The sequence below is a fragment of the Phascolarctos cinereus genome, unplaced genomic scaffold (genome assembly GCF_003287225.1).
Source record: "Phascolarctos cinereus isolate Bilbo 61053 unplaced genomic scaffold, phaCin_HiC Scaffold_2;HRSCAF=192, whole genome shotgun sequence".
Taxonomy (NCBI): domain Eukaryota; kingdom Metazoa; phylum Chordata; class Mammalia; order Diprotodontia; family Phascolarctidae; genus Phascolarctos; species Phascolarctos cinereus.
This window is the reverse complement of record NW_027555625.1, coordinates 168,816,761-168,840,972: the sequence shown is the minus strand read 5'-3', so window position 1 is coordinate 168,840,972 and position 24,212 is coordinate 168,816,761. Positions and strand designations below refer to the sequence as shown.

The 24,212-nt window shown below is 37.4% G+C and overlaps 1 protein-coding gene and 1 pseudogene across 5 annotated transcripts in view; one reads left to right on the top strand and one right to left on the bottom strand.

Annotated features, from left to right (window-relative positions):
* Positions 1 to 24,212, top strand: part of SLX4IP (SLX4 interacting protein) — a 265,690-nt gene that overhangs the window by 36,051 nt on the left and 205,427 nt on the right. The window lies entirely within an intron of this gene.
* LOC110210331 (receptor expression-enhancing protein 6 pseudogene) lies at positions 22,203 to 22,758 on the bottom strand (annotated as a pseudogene).

Genomic DNA, 24,212 nt, shown 5'->3' with positions numbered 1-24,212 from the left:
TTGAGAAATGGAAATTAAAACAACTCTGAGATACCACCCCACACATATTAGATTGGCTAATACGCCAGAAAAAGAAAATGACAGATGTTGGTGAGGATATTAGAAAATTGAGACGCTAATGCACTGCTGGTGAAATGGTATACTTATTCAACCATTCTGTAGAGCAATTTGGAACTATGCCCAAAGGGCTATAAAACTCTTTGATCAAGCAGTCCTTCTGCTAGGTCTGTATCCCAAAGAGATTTAAAAAAAAGGAAAAGTACCTATGTGTACAATAATATTCATAGCTTTTCTTTTAGTTGTGGCAAAGAATTAGAAATTGAGGAGATGCCCATCAATAGAGGAATGGCTGAACTAATTGTTGTATATGATTTTTGTGTAATACTGTTGTGCTGTAAGAAATGAACAATGACATGTTCTCAGAAAAACCTGGAAAAGACTTACATAAACTGATGCAAAAAGAAATGAGCAGAACCAGAAGAACATTATATACAGTAGCAGCAATATTGTATGATGATCAAATATGAATCACTTAATTATTCTCGGTAATACAGTGATCTAAGACAGTTCTGAAGGACGTATAATGAAAAATGCTATCTCTCTCCAGAGAAAGAACTGATGGAGTTCTGATCTGAATTGATCTGAATGCAGATCAAAACATACTTTTTTTACTTTATTTTTCTTGGTTTTTTTTTTCTATTTTCTTTCACAACATAACTAACATGGAAATATGACTACACATGTATAATCAATATCAAATTGCTTGCCTTCTCAATGGGGGGAGGGGTAGAAGGGAGACAGTTTGAAACTCAAAATTAAAACAAACCCAACTGTTACAAATTGTTTTTACATGTAATTGGGGAAAATATTAAATTATTTTTTTAAAAGAAAAAATTTAAAAATTTAAATAATTGTTTTACATATAATAGAAAAACTAAAATGAGAGAAAAATTGAACATCTCACACAAAAAAAGCAAAGCAAAAAATACTGCTGTTACTGTGTACAATATTCTGGTTCTGCATTTCACTTTGTGTCAGTTCATAGAAGTTTTCCCAGATTTTTCTGAAACGATCCTCCTTGTCATTTCTTATAACACACTAATATTCCATCACAATCATATACCACAGCTTATTCAGCCATTCCCCAATTGATAGGCAGCACCTTAATTTTCAGTTCTTTGCCACCACGAAAAGAGCTACTATGGATATTTTTGTTCAGATAGGTCCTTTTCCCTTTCCTTTGATCTCTCAGACTTAGTAGTGGTATTTTTATGTCAAAGGGTTGCATAGTTTTATAGGACATTTGGCATAGTTCCAAATTGTTCTCCAGAATCACTGAACTGGTTCACAGCTACAGCAGTTGTGCATTAGTGTCCCAATTTTTCCACATCCCCTCCAGCATTTTTCATTTTCCTTTTGTGTCATGTTAGGTAATCTGATAGGTATGAGATGGTATCTCAGAGCTGCTTGAATTTGCATTTCTCTAATTAGTAGTGATTTAGAGCATTTTTTCATGTGACTATTAAAAGCTTTGATTTTTTTTTCCCTCTGCAAACTGCCTGTTCATGTTCTTTGACCATTTTTTAATTGGGGAATGGCTCTTATTATTATAAATTTGACCCAGTTCCCTATATAGTTGAGAAATGAGGCCTTTTTCAGAGGAAGCTATCGCAAAATTTTCTCCAATTTCCTATTTTCCTTCTAATTTTGACTACATTAATTTTGTTTGCGCAAAAGTTTTTTAATTTCATGTAATCAGAATTATGTTTTATTTCCCATAATCTCTGCCTGTTGTTTAATCAAAAACTCCTCTCCCCTTTTCCATAGATCTGACAGGTACATTTTTCCATGCTCACCTAATTTACTTATGATATCACCCTTTATGTCTAAATCATTTATCCATTTTGTACTTATCTTGCTATATGGTGTGAGCCTAGTTTCTGCCAAACTGCTTTCCAGTTTTCCCAGCAATTTTTGTCAAAAGTTGAGTTCTTACCCCTAAAACATGTATCTGAGTTTATCAAACACCAAATTACTGTGGTTGCTGACTACTTTATATTGTGTTCCTAATCTATTCCATTGATCTACTAATATATTTCTTAGCTAGTACCAGATTGTTTTGATGATTACCACTTTGTAATACAGTTTGAAATTCAAAACTACAAGTCCACCTTCATAATTTGTCATTAGTTCCCTTAATATTCTTGACCTTTTGTTCTTCCAGATGAATTTTGTTGTTATTTTTTCTAGCTCTATAAAATAAATTTTTGGTAGTTTGTTGTGGCACTGAATAAGTAGATTAACTTAGGTAGAATTCTCATTTTTATTATATTGGCTTGTCCCATCTATTAACAATTGGTATTTTACCAGTAACTTAGATCTGACTTTATCTGTGTGAAAAAATGTTTTGTAGTTGTGTTCATATGGTTCCTGGGTTTGTCTTGACTGGTAGACTCCTAAGTATTTTCTGTTGCCTCTTGTTGTTATTCAGTTGTTTTCAGTTAATGACCCTATTTGGTGTTTTCTTTTCAGAGATACTTGACTGGTTTGCCATTACCTTCTCCAGCTCAATTTATAGACAAGGAAACTGAGGCAAACAGGGTTAAGTGACTTGCCCAGGGTCACATAGCTAGTAAATATCTGAGGCCATATATGAACTCATCTTCCTGATTCCACACCTAGTGCTCTATTCACTGTACCACCCAGCCAGCTGCCTTTATGTTTTTTTGTAGTCATTTAAAATGGAGTTTCTCTTTCAGTGTCTTCCTGATGAGTTTTGTTGGCAGTTTATAAAAGTGCTGATGATTTGTGTGAATTTATTTTATTTCCTGCAACTTTGCTGAAGTTTACTGTGTCAGCTAATTTTTTAGTTGATTGTCTAAGGTTCATGAAGTATACAATCATATCATCTGCAAAGAGTGATAGTTTTGTTTCTCATTGCCTATTCTAATTCCTCCAATTTCTTTATTCTTGTCATTGCTATACCTAGCATTTCTAGAACAATATTGAATAATAGAGGTGATAATGGACATCTTGCTTCACTCCTGATCTTATTGGGAAGGCTTTAAGTTTATCCCAATTACAGATAATGTTTGTTCTTGGTTTTAGATAGATAAAACTTTTCATTTTAAGAAAGGTTCCATTGATTGCTTTGCTTTCTAGTGTTTTAAATAGGAATGAGTATTGTATTTTGTCAAAGGCTTTTTCTGCATCTATGATATAATCATATGATTTTTATTGTTATTTTTATTGACATGTTCAGTTATGCTGATAGCTTTCCTAATAGAGAACCAGCATTGCATTCCTGGTATAAATCCTACCTGGTCATAGTGTATGATCCTTGGGATATATTGCTGTAATTTCCTTGCTAGTGTTTTATTTTTTTTTAAAAATTGGCATCAGTATTCATTAAGGAAATTGGTTTTTGTTCTCCCTGGTTTAGGTATCAAAACCTTTTTTTGTGTTATAAAAAGGAATTTGGTAGGACTCCTTTACCTATTTTTTTCAAATATTGTATATAGTATTAGGTATAATTGTTCCTTAAATAGGTAGAATTCACTTGTGAATCTATCTGGTCCTCAGTTTTTTTTTTCTTGGGGAGCTCAATTTGGCAAATTTAATTTCTTGTTCTGAGATAGGGTAATTTAAGTAGTCTATTTCCTTTTTGGTTAATCAGGGCAGTTTATATTTTTATAAATATTGATCCATTTCACTTAGATTGTCAGTTTTACTGGCATACAATTGGGCAAAATAATTCCTAATAATTGCTTTAGTTTCATTTTTATTGGTGATGCATTTACCCTTTTCATTTTTGATTCTGGTAATTTGGTTTTCCTTTTTTTAAAAAATCAAACTAAGCAATGCCTTAACTATTTTGTTCGTTTTTTTCATAAACCCAGCTGCTACTTTTATTTATTAGTTCAAATTGTTTTCTTTCGATTTTATTGACTGATTTTTTTCTTGTTTTTTTTTCCTTTAATTGTATGCCCAATTCATTGATCAGCTTTTCCTCTGTTTATTGATGTATGCTTTTAGAGATACAACTTTTCCCCTAAGTACTGCTTTGGAATGTTGTCATTCTCTTTAATGAAATAATTGGTTATTTCTATGATTTGTTCTTTGACCCGCTCATTCTTTATGATTAGATTATTTAGTTTCTATAATTAGCTTTTAAACTGTGCTTCCATAGCCCTTTATTAAATATAATTTTTATTGCATTATGGTCTGAAAGGTGTGCATTTGCTATCTCTGCTCTTTTGTATTTGGTTGTGAAGTTTTTATGTCCTAACATATGGTCATTTTTTGTGAAGGTGCCATGTATAAGGTATGCTCCTTTCTCTTCCCATTGAGTTTTTTTCCAGAAGTCTGTCATATCAACTCCTTAAACACTCCTTAAATTTCTTATTTATTTTATGGTTAGATTGAGGTCTCCCACTAGTATAGTTTTACTGTTTAGTAATTGTAATTATAATTCATTTAACTGTTCTTTTAAGAATTTGGATGCTATGCCATTTGGAATATACAGACACACACACATACACGCACATATATATATATATACACAAGAATACATATATACAATATATATACACATGTATATATATATACACACATACATATATAAGTATAGTGTTAATGTTAATTCATTGTCTGTTGTTCCTTTTAGCAAAATGTAGTTTTTCAGCTTACCTCTTTTAATTAAGTCTATTTTTACTTTTGCTTTATCTTGAGATCATGTTTGTTTCCCCTGCCCTTTTTAACTTTAGCTGATTCATAATAAATTTTTATTTTTACTCTCTGTGTGTCACCATGTTTCATGTGTGTATTTTGTAAGCGATTGTTGGATTCTGGTTTTTAATCTATTCTGCTCTCTGATTCCATTTTATGAGTGAATTCTTCCCATTCACATTCACAGTTGTAATAACTAACTGTGCATTTCCTTCCATTCTGTTTTCTTCTATTTATCTTTCTCTTTCTTCCTTTTATCTTGTCTCTCCTCAAAAGTCTGTTTTTCTTCTGATTTCTGCCTTCTTTTATCTAACCTCTTTTTTATCACCTCCTTTACCTCCCTTTCTCTTTCATTATTCCCCTCTAACTTTCTTGTTGGATAAGATAGATTTCTATTACTGATTGAGTATATATTCATATACTTTCCCTTTTTGGATTGATTTAGATGTGAATGATGTTAAAGCATTGCCACTGCTCTCCTGCTTCCCATTTTCTCCTCTACTGTTTAAAGCTCCTCCTTGTTCACCTTTTCTATGTGGAATAATTTACTATTCTCTTTCTCCCTTCACCCTTCTTGTAAGGCTTCTCTTTTTCTCACCTATGCCTCCTCCCTTTTTTTTTTTACACCATCCCAATATAATCAACTGACTTATACCCTACATTTCTATATAGAATCCTTCTGCCTGTCCTAATAATGATAAAGTCCTTAGGAAATGCATGTATCATCTTATCATAAAGTTTAACCTTGAATCTCTTATGATTTCTCTTTCGTATTTACTTTTTTGTGTTTCTCATGAGTATTGTATTTGAAATTCACATATTCTGTTCAGCTCTAGTTCAGCCCTCTATTTCATGAAATAATTCTTTTTTCCCCTGAAAGATTACACTTAGTCTTTTCTGGGTATGTACTTTTAGTTTTAATCCCAGCTTTTTTGCTTTCTGGCATATCATATTCCCAGCCCTCTGTTCTTTTAACATGGTAGCTGCTAAATCTTGTGCAATCCTGATTGTGGTTCCAAGATATCTGAATTGTTTCTCTCTGGTTGCTTGCATTATTTTCTCCTTGACCTAGGAGCTCTGGAATTTGGCCTGGGAGTTTTTATTTGGTGATCTCTTTCAGGAGGTGATATGTGGATTCTTTCCCTTTTTGCTTTTACCCTCTGGTTCTAGAATATCAGGGCAGTTTTCCTTGATAAGTTATTCAAATATGATATCTAGGCCCTTTCTTTGATCATGGCTTTCAGGTAGTTTAATAATTCTTAAATTATCTCTTAATCTGTTTTCCAGGCCAGTTATTTTTCCACTAAGATATTTCACATTTTCTTCTATTTTTTTTTCATTCTTTTCACTTTGTTTTATTGTTTCTTGATGACTCGGTGGCATCTGCTCTTTCCTCTCCTCCACTCCCTCTTAATAGAAAATGCTCCTCTGCTTTTGAGCTATGACCCAGAAGTAGATATAGGCAATGAAATTGCCAAACTGTTGCCTTTTAGGGTTCCCCCTTCCTCTTGATTGAATATGCTTATTTGCCTTAAACTATCCCCCAGAAATGGGTATAGGCAATGGAGCTGCCAAACAACATTTGGTGCTGCTTCCATTTCTAATATCTTTCTGACTAGTTGCCAGGTCCCCTTACTTTCGTTGGCTTGAGAGCTCCTGAAGCTGCTGCTGCCTCTGTCACCACCACTTAATCCCACCATTGGTATTTAATCCATGTGGGCTCTGGGGTAGTCTCCTCCCCTGTGTCACAGAACTCTCTTTCCAAACTCCTGTGTTGTCTTGAGCTGGAAGAATTTCTAACTATATCCTTTTGTTGGCTTTACTACTCCAAAATTCAATTTCAGGCACTATTTTAAAGTTATTTGGAGGATAATGTTGGGAGAGCTTAGCTGAGTGCTTCTCTGCTCTGCCATCTTGGGTCTGCCCCCAGAAACCCATCAGGTGATCTTTATATTTAATTCTAACATAATCAAAGCATACCATTGTGTAGTATAAGTCTCAAGAATGTCAAGTTATTCCAAAAGCCAAAATTTTCTTAGTGGTTGGCCTGTTTTTTTTTTTTCCTATTATGATCAGCTAAGTAGTATGTTTAATTTCTGTGTTTTGAATTATATCTAGCGAATTGTTATTATCTAGAAAATAGGTTTTTTTAAATAATAAGTAGTTTGAAAATTACTTTTGGCTTGTCAACAGCAGACTTATTTGACATTTCCAGTAACTTGTGCATTAGAGAGAGAGACAGAGAGACAGACAGACAGAGAGAGAGAGAGAGAGAGAGAGAGAGAGAGAGAGAGAGAGAGAGAGAGAGAAGCAGTGTGGTATATAGCTAGAATTTCAGTGTAGCTCTTTTGGTATGTGTATAGTTCTTTGCTTTTGGACCATGACTAGTTGGTAAGAATGGGGGAATACACATTTGCTGACATTAAATAATTAAAACGTTGTGTGTTTGAATGCTCATAGGTCAGGGATAGTAAGAGAAAAGGAAGGGATTTACATTCTGTAAGTTAGTAAGTTCATTTAAGGATTTAACTCTTAGCGAGTAAATAATAGATTTTGATGCACATTTTTCTTTATTTGGAATAAGCTAAAGCCTGTCAAATTCTTTTGGACAGGAAATATTTTCTTTATCCAAAAAATAAAACTTCTTTGCCATAATTATTTCAGGTACAATTCTAGATGTCCTTTTTTTACTCTAAGAAAGTAATATATTAGATTGTATGATTCTTCTGGGGAGAGATTCCTTTATATTAAATCATTGAAACAGTTACTAATAAAGAATTGTCCTATATGATCTTTGTGGGTAAGATCACATTTTATACAAAATACAAAAGTATTTTCTTGTAAAATATATGTGACAAAAGTAGTTGGTGTAGTGGATAAAATCAAGAAAGTATCATTTCAAATTCTGTCTTTGACGTAAACTAACTTACGTCAAGTCACTTATCCTCTCGGTACTTAAGGCTGTTCTCTAAGAATATAACTTGCTGAGTGATTTGCATTGGTGGAGGAAGTTTTCTTATTGAGAGTACCTCACAGTACTGAAATCATATGTCCAATTGGATTTACATGCATTTATATACACATACAATTATATAATCTATAATTATTATAAGTTATATTATAAGATAAAATATGTTCTATTAATAAATAATATTATTACTATTATATATTACATTGATATTATGGAAATAATAAATAACATTATAATAAATTACTTATTGATTATAGATGGAATCAATGAAGTTGTAGAGGCTGTTGCCTTAATCAAGGTGTGAGGTGATGAGGACCTGCACCAAAGTGGTGGAGGTGTCAGAGGAGAAAAGAGGAAGTATTTGAGAGATGTTGCAGAGGTGAAATTGACAGGCCTTGGCAGCAGCTTGGTTAGGGGTGAGAAAGATAGTAAGGAGTCTGGGATGACTCTAAAGTTGTAAGCCTGAGGGAATGAGAGCCCTCAACAGTAATAGGGCATGTAGCAGGGAGGGTTGTTTTTAGGAACAAGATGAGTTTCATTTTGGACATGTTGAGTTTAAGATGTCTGTTGGACATCCAGTTCAAGATTTCTAAAAGGCAGTTGGAGATGCAATATTGGATATCAGCAGAGAGTTTGGGGCAGGACAGTAGACTTGATTATCATTGGCATAGAGATGATAAATTAAATCCATGAAATAGTATGGAGGGAGAAAAGAAAAGGACCCAGGACACAATTTGGAGGGATACCTTCAGTTAGAGGGAATGATCTCGAAGAGGATCCAGTTAAGGAGACTGAGAAGGAGCAGTCAGACTGGAAAAAACCAAAAGAGAGTGGTGTTCCAAAAATCTAGAGAGAAGAGAGTATCAAGGAGAAGAGAGTATCAAGGAGAAGAGAGTGGTCAACAGTATCAGTGACTGTAAAGATGCAAAGGAGAATGAGGACTGAGATAAAGCCATTGAATTTGGCAGCTAAGAGATTATTGTTAACTTTGGAGGGAGCAGTTTGAGTGAAATTATAAGATCAGAAGCCATATTGTAAGGGGTTAAGAAAAGAATGAGAGGAAGTGGAGGTACCTATTGCAGAAGGTCTTTTTGAAGTTTAGCTAGAAAGGGCAGAAGAGAAATAAGACAATAGTTAGCAGAGATGGAAGGATCAAGTGAAGGTTTTTCAGGATAGGAGAGACTTGGGCATATTTGTAAGCAGTAGGAAATGAGCCAAGAGACAGGGAGCCTGGAAATAAGTGAAAGAGAGGGAGTGACAGAGGGGGCAGTCTGTTGAAGAACATGGGTTGGAATGGGATCATTTAAATAATTAGAAGGGTTAGCCTTGGTAAAGAGTAAGGCCACTTCATCATGTGAATTGGGTAAAGGAGGAGAATGTGACAGAAGGCATCTGAGTGATAGGAAATGAGGAAGAGGATGGAAGAGGGAGTTCATGGCAAGTGGTCTCAATTTTTCCTGTAAAATGTGAGGCAAAGTTCTCTTCTGAGAGGATCAGGGAACCATAGGAGGCTTAAGGAGGCATGAAAAGGTTTGGAAGTACTGCTGTAGAAAAGGGGATAATGAGTTGCTAATGGAAGTATAGTAGGATTGCCTAGTAGCACTAATGGCCTAGTTGCATCACTTTATAGTGTACCTTATCTGAATGAAACAAAAACATGATTTTCTCTGTCTTCATTCAGCAGCATGTGTATAGGATCAAAGGTGGGAGATATTCAGAGTGATCTCAGACTGGAGCTTGGCTGGGCCTAATTGGTGGTATTATAAGGAGGTTAGGGATTCAAGAGAGAAGGACAGTATTGAATTGGTTCATCAATGGGTCAAGATGAGGAGAAGAGGAGAAAGTGGCTAATGAAGGGGAGATGGCCTGGGAGAGGATTGAGGGATTAAGGGATTGGAGGTCACAGTAAAGATGAAGAGCAGGATTATGTAAGAGAAGACTGACAGAGAAGTGAAAAGCCAACAGATTATGGTTGGATACGTGGATTCTAATTGGGTGGTTGGGGTATTTGAGGGAGAATCAATTTGTATATTGAAGTCCCCTAGTATGAGGGCAGGAGTTGGGGAGGAGAGAAAAATTATAAGCCAGCTATTGAATTCATTGAGGAAGGAAGTGGAGTGACTTGGGGTTCTGTAAACTATAGTTACCAGGATTCTTGATTGAGTGGTAGATATGGATAACATGACCCTCAGAGTAAGAGAGGTTACTGAATAAGAAAGGAAAGCAGAGAACCTGGAAGTGGCATCTGGGAGTAAAGAGTATAATAACTCCCCCACTTTAACCAATTACCTGAAAAGAATGAGTGAAGGTGCAGCCAGTTCTGGAAAGGGTGGCCAGGGAGGCTATGTCATCTGAGGTAGAATCCATAAGACCTGGCAACAGATAGGATAGGAGGGGTGAGAGACAGTGAGATGTTGACTGTGATGTGTAGCTTTGGTGACTGAAAGAATGATGGTTCTCTTGACAGTGATAGGAAAGTTTGTAAGGTGGTAAGGTTTAGGGGGAAAAATAATTAGTTCAATTTTGGACATGTTGAATTTAAGATGTCTAGAAGATATCTAGTTTGAGATGTTGAATAGGCATTTGGAGATGTGAGCCTGGAGGTTAGGGCTAGGTAAGATTTGGTAATCCTTAGCATAGAAATGGTAAATGAAATCATGGAAGCTGAGGAGATCACCAAGTAAAATAGTATAAAAGAAGAGGAGAGGGACAGCTCCCTAGGGAACACCCACCTTTAGCGGAGGTTACTTGAATCAAGATCCAGCAACCAAGACTGAGGATCAGTCAGAGAGGTAAGACAAGAACTAAGACAGAGTGGTTTCACAGAAACTCAGAGAAAAGAGGGTATCAAGGAGACAAAAGTATTCAAAAGTGTTAGAAGCTACAGAGTCAATAAAAAAAATGAGAATTGAAGGCAGTTAGACTTGACAATAAAGAGATCACTGGTAACTTTGGAGAGAGCAGTTTCAATTGAATGATGAGGTCAGAAGCCAGAATGTAGAGTGTGAATGGAGTGAGAGGAGAGGACATGGAGGCACCTATTGTAGATGGAATTCTCAAGTTTAGCCACAAAAGAGAGATGACAGTGGGGATGGAAGTTTAGCCACAAAAGAGAGATGACAGTAGGGATGGAAGGATGAGGTGAGGGTTTTTTGAGGATAGAAAAGACATGTACGTGTTTGTAGGCAATAGGGTAGCAACCAGTGGATGTGTAAAAACTGAACATAAGTGAGAGCATAGGGATGATGTAGGGGACAGTTTGCCAGAGAAGAAGGGATAGAATGGGATTACTTGTACATGCGGAAGGATTTTCCTTGGCAAAGAGTAGAGACACTTCTTCATGTCAGACAAGGGTAAAGGAGGAGAAAGTGGTGGAAAGCATAAGGGTGAGGTTAGATGAGGAGGATAGGAGAAGATGGGGTTTTCAGTGAATGGCCTCAGCTTTTTCTCAGTAAAATATGAGGAAAGATTCTCAGCTGAGAGGATGTGTATGTGGGGAGTCCATGACAGTTTTGTGGAGGGATGAAAAAGTTCAAAAGAACTGCTGAAGTGAGTAGAATAAGTTAATTAGAGAAGTGTAAAAGAATTGTCTTGCAATAGTGAGGGTCCAGTTGTGGTTATGTAACATAAGTTTGTTGTAGATCTAGTCATCATAGTTTTGTGATTTTCTCCAACTTTGTTCAACAGCATGTATGTAGGAGTGAAGGCTGTGAATGGTGGGAATAATTGAAGTTTGAGGCTTGACAGGGCAAGATTGGCAGTATCATAAGGGGTCAAGAGACTCAAAAGATGAGTGACACAATAAGGAGGCAAGGGCCTGTCAAAATGTTTTTGGATACTGACAGTCATTCAGGGTTTTAGCTACCAAACTCAGTTTATTGTCTTCTGCAAATTTGATAATCATGCCATCTATACTGTTGTCTAATCATTGATAGAAATATTAAATAGCAGAGGGCCAAATCCCTAGAGTCCTCTACTGGAGACATCTTGTTGTTCAGTTGTGTTCAACTCTTCATGACCCTGTGGACCATATTGTCCATTGGGTTTTCTTGGCAAAGGTATTGGAGTGGTTTACAATTTTCTCCTCCAGTGGATTAAGGCAAACAGAGGTTATGTGGCTTGCTCAGGGTCCCACAGCTATTAAGTGTCTAAGTTCAGATTAATACGCAGATCTTCCTGATTCTAGGCCACTCTATCCACTGAGCCAGCTAACTGCCTCACTAGAGACATCTTACCACATTCATTTGAACAATTATTGCCCATTCTGAGTGCTGTCAGCCAGTTCTTACTTTATTTAATTTTATTGTTGTCTAGTCTACATTTCTACTCAAATAGTATGAAATTCTTTATTAGCAGCTTTGCTAAAAATCTAGATAAACTGTATCTGTGGTCTTACTTTAATCCTCATCTCCAGTTTAGTAACCCTTTCAAGAAAGGAAATGAGTTTAATTTGGCAGAACTTTTTTTTTAAAAATTCATTCCCTTTTTTATTATCACCATAAAAGCATTAGCAAATATGAACATTTCTGTATTCAAATAATATCTGTATTGTGTATAAAATTGTCAAATTCCATGGCATACATCTTTTTAAAATTTTTATGTTAAATTAATTTTAATGTTAAATATTAAATTTAACACAGTAGTGATAAAACTTCCCTGCTTGTCTGTCACCTTCTGGACTTCCTTCTGAGTATCTTTAAAAAATGTTTCATTGACATTTTTTTCCTTTTTTTGGTGTTACTATAACTACTCACTCATTCCCCTTAAAACCTTCTCCCTCCAACAAATAAAAGTTCTCCCTTGTATCAAATAAGTTAAACAAAACAAATTCACTCATTGGCTATGTCATGGTCAGACCTGCATTTTATAGAGATTAATATGACATCTGAGTGAAGGATTGACTACAGTGAAGAGAGACTTAAGTTAGAGAGCCCAATTAGAAGACTATTGTAATAGTCTGGATATGAAACAATGAGGGCCTGTACCAGGGAGATGGCAGTGTCAAAAGGGAATAAGGGAGATAGGAAAGTAGAACATACCAGAGATGGGAAGGTAGAATCCCTAAGACCTGGCAACAGATTGAATAGGAGGGGTGAAAGAGTATGTGTCACATGCACTCCAGAGAGTTCATCTTTCCTTTGCAAACATTTTTAATAGCAGTGTCATTCTTTCATAAGTACATACTTTTTAAGCACAAGATGCATAGTGCAGGAACTCATAATCAGCCATGAGTCTGCAGATTTACTTGTAACTCAGCATTACGTGAACAATTCTGTAAAATGTGTGAAACCAAAAAACTTAAAACAAAACCACTGCTCCCACTCCAAAAAAACCCCACCATGTATGGCAGTTTTTAGAGTTCTTAATTGTCTTAGTAATGTTGGCGGTGATTATGAAAATTATTTCAACAGCTGATTAAACAGACTTTTTTTTTTTGTTAAGATCAGATACCATAGTGTCAGTTCCGATGATCTCTGTTTCACTTCCCACAACTGTGATCTTCCATCTGGCATGACAATGCATTACTTAGCAGCTGTCAACCCTCTGGGTTGGTGACTGGAATGTTTATTTTGGTGAGAAGTTAAAATTATCTTCTGTATTTTACACAATTTCAGCCTCCCCATACAGAAATCACGGGAGTATTTTAAATTAAGTAATATTTACGCTGAGTGGTAATATCAAAAGTGAATCACTAAATGTCTGTATGGCACTAATAATGAAGTGTCTAAGTCAGGGTTTTCCAAAAATTTTTGACTACTGTTAGTTCCCCTTTGCCAGAAGCAAAAGATCTACTTGTCTTAGGGTTTTTTTTTTAACTTTTAAAAAGTGTTTTTAGTTTTAAACTTGAAATCATAGATACAGGAAATTTATAAAAAATCAGTTCATTGGATTCTATTCTCTTTCATGAACAGTGAGTAAAAACCATGCTTTTGGGTTATCCCAAACTCAAAAAAAAAAAAAAGAATTACAATATTTCCCCAACCACAACACCTTGAAACTCTAACCTTAAACTAAGTCAAGTGTTAAGACTGGCTAGCAAGCTTCTTGCCTCCTTTCAACCATTTTCATAACTTTTTGCAACGTGAAATTCAATATAAGCTTGATTGCGTCTTTAGTTTCCTGATTAAAGATTCAATTCTTAGCAGTTTTTCAAGGCTTGGTTTGTATGCTCCATCTTCTATGAAGTTTTCTTTGATGGATATCCTATCCTGAAAAAGATAATCACACTGTTATTTAGAAATCTCACTACCAGGCATCTAACTTGAGGTAGTCTTATATAGAACAAAATATTTCAAGTAGCGTGTTTGGAAGTAAAAAAAGAACAGTAAATAAAGTTCAAGTGAATCAGCTGGGGATTGGCTAAACAGATGGTGGTACATGAAGACAGCAGAAATTATTATGCCATCAGAAGAATACAGAGAAACACAGGAAGACTGATGAACTGCCAAATGAAGTAGTAGAATAAGGAAAACCATAGACACAATGACTACAATCACATAAATGCCAAGAACCAAAGAAAGGAAATTAAACATTGCAATAATAACTAAGCACCACTTTAAAGTTCAGAAAATTCACCTCTCCCCTTCTTTATAGAGGTGGGAACCTATTGGTGTGGAATACTGGGTTCCAGCAATACAGTTATTGATGATATATATTGACTAGTTTTTCTGAACTGCTTTTTCTCCTTTCTTTTTATTGTTTGTTACAAGGCAGGAGAAAGGAGGAAGAAGGAATATATTTAGAAGTGAAGGTGATATAAAGTCCACAGACTGAAATAAAATGGAAGACTAAGAGAAAAAAAACTAAAAATGACCCTTTTTTTGGAAAGGAGAGCCAGAAAAAAAGAAAAGAACCCCAAAGGGGATATCTTTGCCTTCAATAACAAGTTCATCAATAGATCTTGTCTTCCAAACTAGTACTGTAAATTCAATGAGGTGAGGAGGTCACATTTTCTAATTTGTTTCCACATCCAGCTAGGCACATAATAGGAACTCAACAATTTCTTACTGACTCCATAAGAAAGTTTCACTGTTCATAATACACTATTACAGACATAGAGATAGCTTCCCTCACCTCTTTGTTTCATTATTCTTGAACTTTGCATTGTATCACTTGTCAGCTGATGATGCCAACCTTGAATTAATAGAAGAAAATTTCCAAAATCTAAATGATAACTGCCCTTAAATTGAGAAAGAAACCAAAGGAATTGAGGACAGAAGAATATCTGGCTTCCTTGTCAGAGCCCACAGCTGAGACACATCCCATATCCCTGTTAAGTTCTCTTGGTCACTAACATACTTTTCATTCAGGGATCTGGAGGAGAGAGTGGGGCTGATGACTTTGCACAACTCTGTCTTACTTAAATCCAGTTCACTTGCAAGTCAAGACATACCCTCCTGATGTCATTGGTCCTCTTTGAGAATGAAGATGAACAACACACAACACCCTAATTAGAAATTATCTCTTCTTTCTTTGAACTAACAACATTTATATCTCTCTTGCTACACTTTCACCCCCATTTTATCTTTTATTATAGTTACTTGTACACATGTTTTAATTCCTATTCTAGATTGTACGTTCCATGAGGGCAGAAACTATATCCCCTTGCATCTTCCTCAGCATCTGACAGAGTGTCTCCCACATGGTAGATACTTAATAAGTACTTCACAGAATATCAGAATTGGAAGGGACCTTGGAGGCTGATTAATCATATCTAGACTGACTAATATCTGAGCAAGAATCTGTAATCTACAATATTCCCATTAGGTGGCAATTCAGTTTTTGCTGAAAGATCTCTAATGAGGCAGAAATACAGTTGAAGCATATTGACACTTTTGCCTACTGGAAGGTTTGATGCTTATCTGTGAATTTATTTTATTAATGTCATTCTTGTTTCTCATTCATATAATTATTATTAATCATAATAATACTGCATTTGTATAGCACTTATTAGTTTATTTGAGGATTTTATGCTATCATAGTTTGTTCCTCACAGCCCAATAAAGCACACAGAGCAGATATCATTACAGATAAGGAGAGTTTTGTCTCAGAGAAATTATAGTTTATCCAAGTGACAGAGATTGAACTAAAACCCAGGTGAATACTCAAGTGATCCTACATTAACCTAGATAATAAACAATTAAAATGTTTTTGTTCTTTATAGAAGGATCTATAAAGTCCCGATTGATTATCCTGGGTTTCGTCACCTGTAAAATAAGGTCCCCTCCTAGATCTAAATCAGTGATCTTATGATCTTCTCTGGGAAGGCATCTTTAGAAATACACCATTTTAGGATTTTAAAGTACAGTTATTAGTAACAAGGAAAATTTATTTTGCAACATTATGGAAAGAACCTTGGGCTTAGAGTCCAAGACTGAGGTTTGAGTCCCTGCTCTGGCATTTACCAGCTGTGTGACCATCTCTGTGCCTCTGTTTCTTTAGCTCTAAAATGAAGTTGATGTACTACGAACCCTGCAGATTTGCTATAAGGAAAACTTTGTTAACCTTATGTGAATGTGAGTTTTTGTTATTATTTACTGACATTTGAATTAGAAAATTCAACCTAACTGTTACGTGATACAAATTAGCTTTTAACTATTTTACTATTAAATAAATTAGTAACATTCTTAAAAGTTGTACTTTTAAAGGAAGACCAAAGCAAATTTGCATGATTAGTATAGTAACACTTTAATTATTGTGATAAATATATAGTTGCTTTCTGATTCCACATCAGCATTTAATATCATCTTTTGTTGTTGTTTATGAGGATAGATAGCAAAGTTGGAAGGGACATCAGAGGCAACCTACTCCAAGCTATGGGGTGTCTGGAGTGTTCAGGAGGACTGTCATCTCTGGTGTAAGGATTTGCCAAGCCCATTTCAGGGCTTCTACCTTTCTCTCAACTTTCACTTGTGTCTTCAAGAAGCTATAGCATGCACAGCAGCCACACCCCAGAAATCATCTCAGCAGACAAGCTAAAAACCAGGTTGAGGGTAATGACAGGCCTCAGACCCATTGGTGAATTAGGAGGATGTCTACTCCACGCATGTGAAGACTTCCCCTGGCAGAATGGGTGAATGAGAACAGTTTGTTCCAACAGCCATGAAGGTGGATGAAGCAGGTGCTGTGGAGCGTTTAGAGTTTTGTCAGACATTGAAGATGTCAAGGTTATCCACTGCAACCTCTGAAAGCCCAGAAAATATCCACTCCAGGAAAAACCCTGGAACAGCTGAACCAGAAGAAAGATGGGGTACAGCAGTCCAGTAGCCCAGGTAGCTTGAGGGATTAACGGGAAAAGCCCCTCTTGCTGTAGGGGAGAGGGAGCAGTATGGAATGGGAGGCATCCCAGCAAGCTAGCAGGAAGCTCCACCTCAGCATACCAAGAGGAGATCCTGAAACCCAGGTGGTGCAGCAGCAAACACCACCACCTGGACCATGGAGTGCCTTAGTGAGGGCAGGGGAACTGGTGGAAACCAGGTTGGAAAACCACCAAATGCCCCAGCATTCTACAGCAGCCGGGTCTCCCACTGCCTCAGCAAAACTAAGGGAAGCAGTGCTCCAAGGGGCCCAGGCAGATAAACATTCTGCAACATCTATCTGAGAGGAGCAGGAAAAAAGCAAAAGGAAGGAAAGGCTCAGGTGAGCAGGAAATCTCCAGGACACTACCTAATCCTACCCCTAGAATTCCAGTGTTGCTGATTCCAGCCCAACACCAGGTAAGCGGCCAGAACCCTACAGCCTCCAACTGCCAGCATCGGAGGCCCCAGCACGCAAAGCCAGTGACCAGGCCCTAGGCTCCCAACACAGGAAGCTTGAGTCAGTGCCCTCTGCTCCCCAGCAGGAGAGCTCAGTCTCTTTAAAGGCCAGGAAATAAGCAAACACCATGAGCAAAAAGAAACGTACCATAGATTCATATTATGAGAACAGTGGAGATGAAGGCAGAAATTCTGAAGAAGACAACATTGTCAACAAACCCACATCTACAACCTCAAAAGAAAATATGAACTGGTCTGAAGACCAAAAAGCCTTCTTACAAGAGCTCAAGAAGGATTTTAAAAGTCTAATGAAAGAGGTAGAAGAAAAAAAATGGGAAAAGAAATGAGAGGTATGCAAGAGAGAGTTAATAGCTTAGAAAAAGGACAAAAATTAACTGTAGAAAACAAGTCCTTAAAAAATACAATTGGCCAACTGGAAAAAAATACATTGTAGAAAACAAGTGCCTAAAAAATACAATTGGCCAAATGGGGAAGGAGGTTCAAAATCTAATAGAAGAAGACAATTTGTTAAAAATTAGAATTGGGCAAATGGAAGCTAATGACTCTGTAAGAGAGCAAGAATCAGTTAAACAGAAACAAAAGAATGAAAAAATAGATGAAAATGTGAAATACCTCATTGGTAAAACAACTGACCTGGAAATGATCACTCATGGTATACCATGGAGGATGTCCCTAAAACACTAAGTCTTAATGGAAAAAAATTTCCCTGAGCTGTAGAGAAACTTCTAATTCTCCTAATGATGGATATTGTTGAGTTAATTAAATCAAGCCGTGGAATAGTACAGGTAATGCAACGAAATGAGTACTGCATTTGGAATCAGAGTATGTTCAAATTCTAGCTGTGCAGAAAGTTGCATCCTGGGCTAACCTAGGGAAATCATTAACCTCTCTGGTCCTCAGATTCCTCGTTTGTAGAATGGAGTTGAACAATATGTTCTTTACTACCTATCTAGCTCTCCAGTTTTGATTAAGCAAAGTATATAGGAATATAGTTTATTGTTTTATAATGCTAACCCATGACTCATTTCATGTGATGGCTTATCCTTCCATTGTTACACTGATCATAAGCACATCCCATCAAGTTTAAGAGATGCCTGTGAGGTCAGATTAGCCTTTTATGTTAAACATTCCAGTGCCTTAAGTTCAGGATATTGAGAAAGGATGTGCAGCTGATGTGCTGGACCTTCATGAATTTCCAGCTGCCATTTATTTTTTTGACCTTTCCAGGGGCATCATGACCTAGCCACAGTCTCAAGTTGGTCATGGAGTAATTCAAAACTGGTCTGAATGTGTTAGAAGTATGGATAGAAATTTAGCATTGCAGTAGAGTAAACTTAGTGACCATGAGTGACAGAGATTTTTAGCATTGGGTGCTTTGAAGTTTGTGAATCAGCATGACTTGATTGAGAGAGGTTAGAAAGAGCAAGAGGAGCTAACCAGTGGTATGAGGCCCTGTCTAACAGCATCTCTTGCTGCTCTCTGTGCTCATATGTATGCTGTGTTGTTGTTCATTCGTTTAATCATGTCCAACTCTATGTGATCCCATGGATTTTTTGTCCGTGGAATTTTCTTGGCAACAAAGATGTTAAAATGGTTTTCCATTTCCTTCTCTGGTGTGTCCCCACTTTACAGATGCCAAATTGAGCTAAATAGGAATTAAGTTACTTGACCAGGGTCACACAGCTAATAAGTGTCTGAAGCCGGATTTGAACTCAGATCTTCTTAACTCTAAGCCCAGTGCCCTATCCACTGCTAGTTATCCACTAGCTCCCTGTATGTATGCTGAATAGGGGAGCGCATTAGGACCCAGACTTCTATTAGTCTAACACACACACACACACACACACACACACACACACACACGCACACACACACACACCCCTGGACCATGGATCATGGCTCACTGCATAGCCAAGCTTGTCTGGTTCTACATTTACCATCTCAAGTCACTTTTCTTAGTTGTGTATCACTCACTCACTCGTCCTCTAAACTTTCTTTCTACTCATAAGTCATTATAAGACAAATGAGTCAGACAGAGAATACTAAATGACATAGATATGCCATAATTGTAGTGTTGCATATTACTGTGACAAATTGTCAGCTACTAGGTTGGAGTATAGATTTAGAGCTAGAAGGATAATTTAAAGACATCTACGTGATCATTTTGCATATGAAGTGCCTCAGACAGAGAGAGGTTGTGACTTACCCAAGGTCACACACATAGTAAAGTGGCAAAGCACTTTCAGTGTATTAGCTCATTTGATCCTCACAACCGTGTGAGGTACGTGCTATTATTATCTCCTTTTACCTATGAGGAAATTAAAGCAGGTAGATGTTAAGTAACTTTCTGAGTAAGTGTCAGAGGCAGAATTTGAATTCAGGTCTTCCTGACTGCAAGTCCAACAGGCTATCCACTGTGCCATCTAGTTGCACTTTCAGAAAGTTTGGCAGTAAAGGCATGGAGGAAAAGAAAATTAAAGCCTGAGAAGTGACAGAGCTAAGAGAAAGTTGCCTTTGTTGTTGTTCTGTTTTGTTTTTGTTAGAGTTGGGAGGAATCTTTGATATAATCTAGTCTAACTTCCCACTTAGAGTCAGAAAGATCTCTACATTATTTCTAACATATGATCATCAAGGCTCTTCTTAAATACTTCTGATAATGGAAAGCTTGCTGCTTTACATGGCAACTTGCTCAATATTGAAAAAGCTATATTATAAAAGTGCTTTTTCTCATATTGTGCTGATCTTTGCTACCTTGTCTCTTGAGGCAGCTAATTGGTGTGGCAGATGGAGTGTTGGGTCTGGTTACAGGAAGGCTTGAGTTCAAATTTGGCCTTATATACTTAGTAGTTGAGTGACCCTGGGCAAGTTACTTAACATGTCTGTGTCAATTTCTACATCTGTAAAATAGGGATAATAATAGCATTGACTTCCCAAGATTATTGTAAAGATAAAATGAGTTTTTAAAATATTTTTAAAGCACTTTGCAAACCTTAAAGTTATGTACAAATTCCTAGCTTCTACTACCAAGGAATCTAGGTAATATAGTGGACAAAGTGCTGGCCTGGAGTCAGAGAAACCTGAGTTCAAATGTGACTGTAGACAGTTACTAGCTATGTGTCTTTGTACAAGTTAACTTCTATTTGTGCTAGTTTTTTCAATAGTAAAATGTGGATAATGATAGCATCTGCCTTCCAGGATTGTGAGGATCAAATGAGACAGTATTTGTAAATGTCTTAGCACAGTTCCAGGCTCATAGAAGGTGCTGTATAAATGTGAGCTATTATTGTCATTATCATTATTATTATAATTCATTGGTGGTTCCCCCTTATTTCAAATTTTTTAAAAATTTTAAACAAATGCTAAAACTTAAATATGTAATAAGCAAAGAGAAAGAAAACATTATAAGAACATTGTAAGCAAACATTAAAAGAAAAGAAAAATCATGTTGTGTGCACAGCAGAACATAGGAGAGGATTCAAAATATATAGCAATAACTCTTCATTTCAAGAAAGCCTGCATATTAAATATTGTGCATTATGTTGAAAGCTGTCCATATTTTCTTTGCTTCCTTATAGGTTTTCTTTTGTTCTCTGCTATATACTTTTTACTTTGTTCTTTTTCCCCCTTTCTCTCCCCTACCTACCACCCCAAGGCTACTTTTGAGTATAGATATATTTATATATAGGTATTGATATATACATATATGTACGTACATACATACATACGTAAACATATCCTTTCCCTAAGAGGGAAATCCTAATCTTTGTTTTTATGTTTGTGCATATCTCTTTTCTTCCTCTCCTAATTCCTCTACTTCTACCTGTTACCTTACCCTCCTTACTTACTTAACCTACCCTCACTCCAGCAGTCCCTCCCTTATCCTCCCATTCCCTTAAATTTTAACCCTCACCCTCCCCTCTAAAGATCCCTCCTTTATCCTCTCCCCCCTCCCTATCCCCTTAGAGTTTTATTTCTTTCTAAATTTAGAATACTTTTATATTCTCCTAAATGTATATGTATTTTGCCCTCTTAACGCCATTCCTGATGAAAGTAGGTTGCCAGAACTAACAGCCTCCCTTCCCCATCTAATTCCTCTGTATCAGTTCTTCCTCTTGCACCTCATTTGTAAAAGATAATTACTCTTTTAGCTGTTGTTGAATGGTTTTGCTGTTTGAAGTTGTATCATACTCAGGTCTATCCCAATCTTTCTTATAAGCTACCTAATTACTAATATCAATCTTAGACACAGGTTTTATATTTTATATACTTTTTTAAAAAATTTCTTCATCTCTTATAACTTTACTGGTTTCCTCTGGCCCAATTCTGATTTTTTTTTTTGAGGTCAAGCAAGTTTGGCCTGTGTGGGACTTTTTTTTTTTAAATACATGGGCAGTTGGAATAGCCAGAACACAAGAGTCCTGTGGGAGGCCAATGTGGTGGAGGGGGCCAGAGGCAGATGGTTAATATACTAGAACAGTCTGAGTGCCAGCAGGGCCCTTAGCAGGTTCTGGTAGAACCTAAATGGACAGAAGTCTCCCCATATCCATACTCCCTCCCAGCCTGGGGAGACTTCTCTACTGCCCTAAAACCCAAGAGGGTAGAGTTGGTTGGAGACATACAACTGGGAGGGGTTAGCTGCTTAGAAATGGGCCAGGATCCCTTGATGGTGAGGGGTCTGGGAGAAGGGTGTCTGGTCATTCGAAACCTCTGGCTCAGGAGTGATCTCTTCACTTATTCTTCTGGATGTGAATCGTGCCTGCCTTGGTTGCTTCCCAGGTCAAATTGGCTGCTGTGTCCAGGGCTTGTCCATTTAGGTCAGTCACCAGGCTGTCCATGGAAGCCTGGTGCCTCAGGAAGATGGGGCAGATCAGGTGATGATACAGGATCTGGGAGCCATTATAGGCCACCAGAAGCATACACTATAGTAAGAAGGCACACTTCCCTGCATAATAGTAGGGAACCAGAAAAGGAAGATGTCAGAGAAAAACTCAGCCAGGCCAAATATGCTATATACCACCCAGTAGGTTAGCCGGATGGTATCATCTTCTTTGTTAGGGCTTTCAGTGGCCTTGATAGAGGCATGTGCTGGGTAGATGAATCTGATGAAATTGCAGAGCAGGGAGGCACTATAGCCAAATATGAGATAGAGGGCCAGGAAGGCAATGGAACCTATAGCCCGGTAGTACTTTTTGATACCAGGGACCTCCTCTGTTTCCCCAGGACATTGGTGATAATGTTTTTCTGCTCCAGGAACCTCTGAAAGCGCTGCCTGAAGCTACGCATGGCTCCCAGGACCAAGGAGGGGTGGTGTGGAGGATGATTGGACCCAGTCCGAGGGGCAACCTCCAGGGCTCCCCTGCTGCAGAGCAGTGGTGCTGGTGGCGTCTCCCTTTCCAGACTCCCAGGATCTCCTCTCCTCCCGTCCCTTAGTCCCTCCACTTCCCTCTCCAATTCTGATTTTCAAGGAGTCATTTTCTTCCTTAAGATTCTGGACCACAGGGTAACTAGATAGTACAGTGAATAGAGCACTGGCCCTAGAGTCAGGAGAACCTGAGTTCAAATCTGGCCTCAGACACATGATACTTACTGGCTGTGTGACCCTAGGCAAGTCACTTAACCATGATTGCCTCACCAAAAAAAAAGAAAAAAGAAAAAAAGATTCTAAATCTCCTTTTCTAATTGGTTGACTTTCTTTTCATAATTTTCTTGTTTTTCTTGTGTTATTCTTATTTTTCTTAGTTTTCCCTCAATCTCTCTCATTTGTTTTTTTTTTAAGTCTTTTTTTAAGTTCTTCAATGAATTCTTTTTGGGCAGGTGACCATTTGATGTTACTCTTTGGGGTAGAAGTGGGTTTCTTTGCTGTAGTATCTTCTTCTGAAGTTGAACCTCAGTCTTCTCTATTCTCATAGTAGCTCTCTATGGTTGCATTCTTTCTCCTTTGCCTGTGCATTTTTTTGGCAATAATTTAGTTTTTATAATCACTTCTAGTCCTGGGGTATAGGGGCTGGTGCCTCTGGCATGTAGTCTTCTGATCTTGAACTCAAACCAAGACCTCTAGCCTCCTGTAAGTTGCAGCCCCGCTGCTTCTGCATTCACCTGACATGTCCTGGTTCCTTCTTGCCCTGACCTCCTCTCCACAGCGTAGCGGGATCCGGCATGCCTTGGCAGCAGAGGTTCCCTACGTCTTCCCCAGGTACAATGCCCAACTCCCCTGACTATTCCTGTGGCTGGGGCCCAGGCAGCCTCCCAAACCAGCTAACCCCAGGGCTTGCCACTTGTTTAAGCAGTCCCTAGCCTGGAGGTGTTTACTCTTAAGGAGGAAATCTCATCCAGGATTTTTCTTCATATCTTCTCCAGTTGTCCCATGAGGACCCCTGCTCTGCCCCTACTCTTATTTGTTTTCAAGACTCTGTGTTTGCCCAAAGGCACTATTTTGTCTGTTTTGTGGAGGAAAATCTTGAAAGCTTGAAATTTTCTGACCTACTGTGCCATCTTCCCAGAATCCTCTCTGGTTTTCCTCATTTGCTTCAAAGAATAATTTTCGTTCCTCTCCACATTACAACACTTCAAATATACAAAAACAGCTATCCTGTCTCTCATAATACTTGTCTTTTGATAGCATCATAGTGTTAGAAAATCTGAAACAAAAGTCCACTAGAGGAGTGTGTGAAGGTAAGCCTTTATTACGTTTCTCATGAGAAGCGGGCACACTGCACCTTGTATGGCACATGTGCACC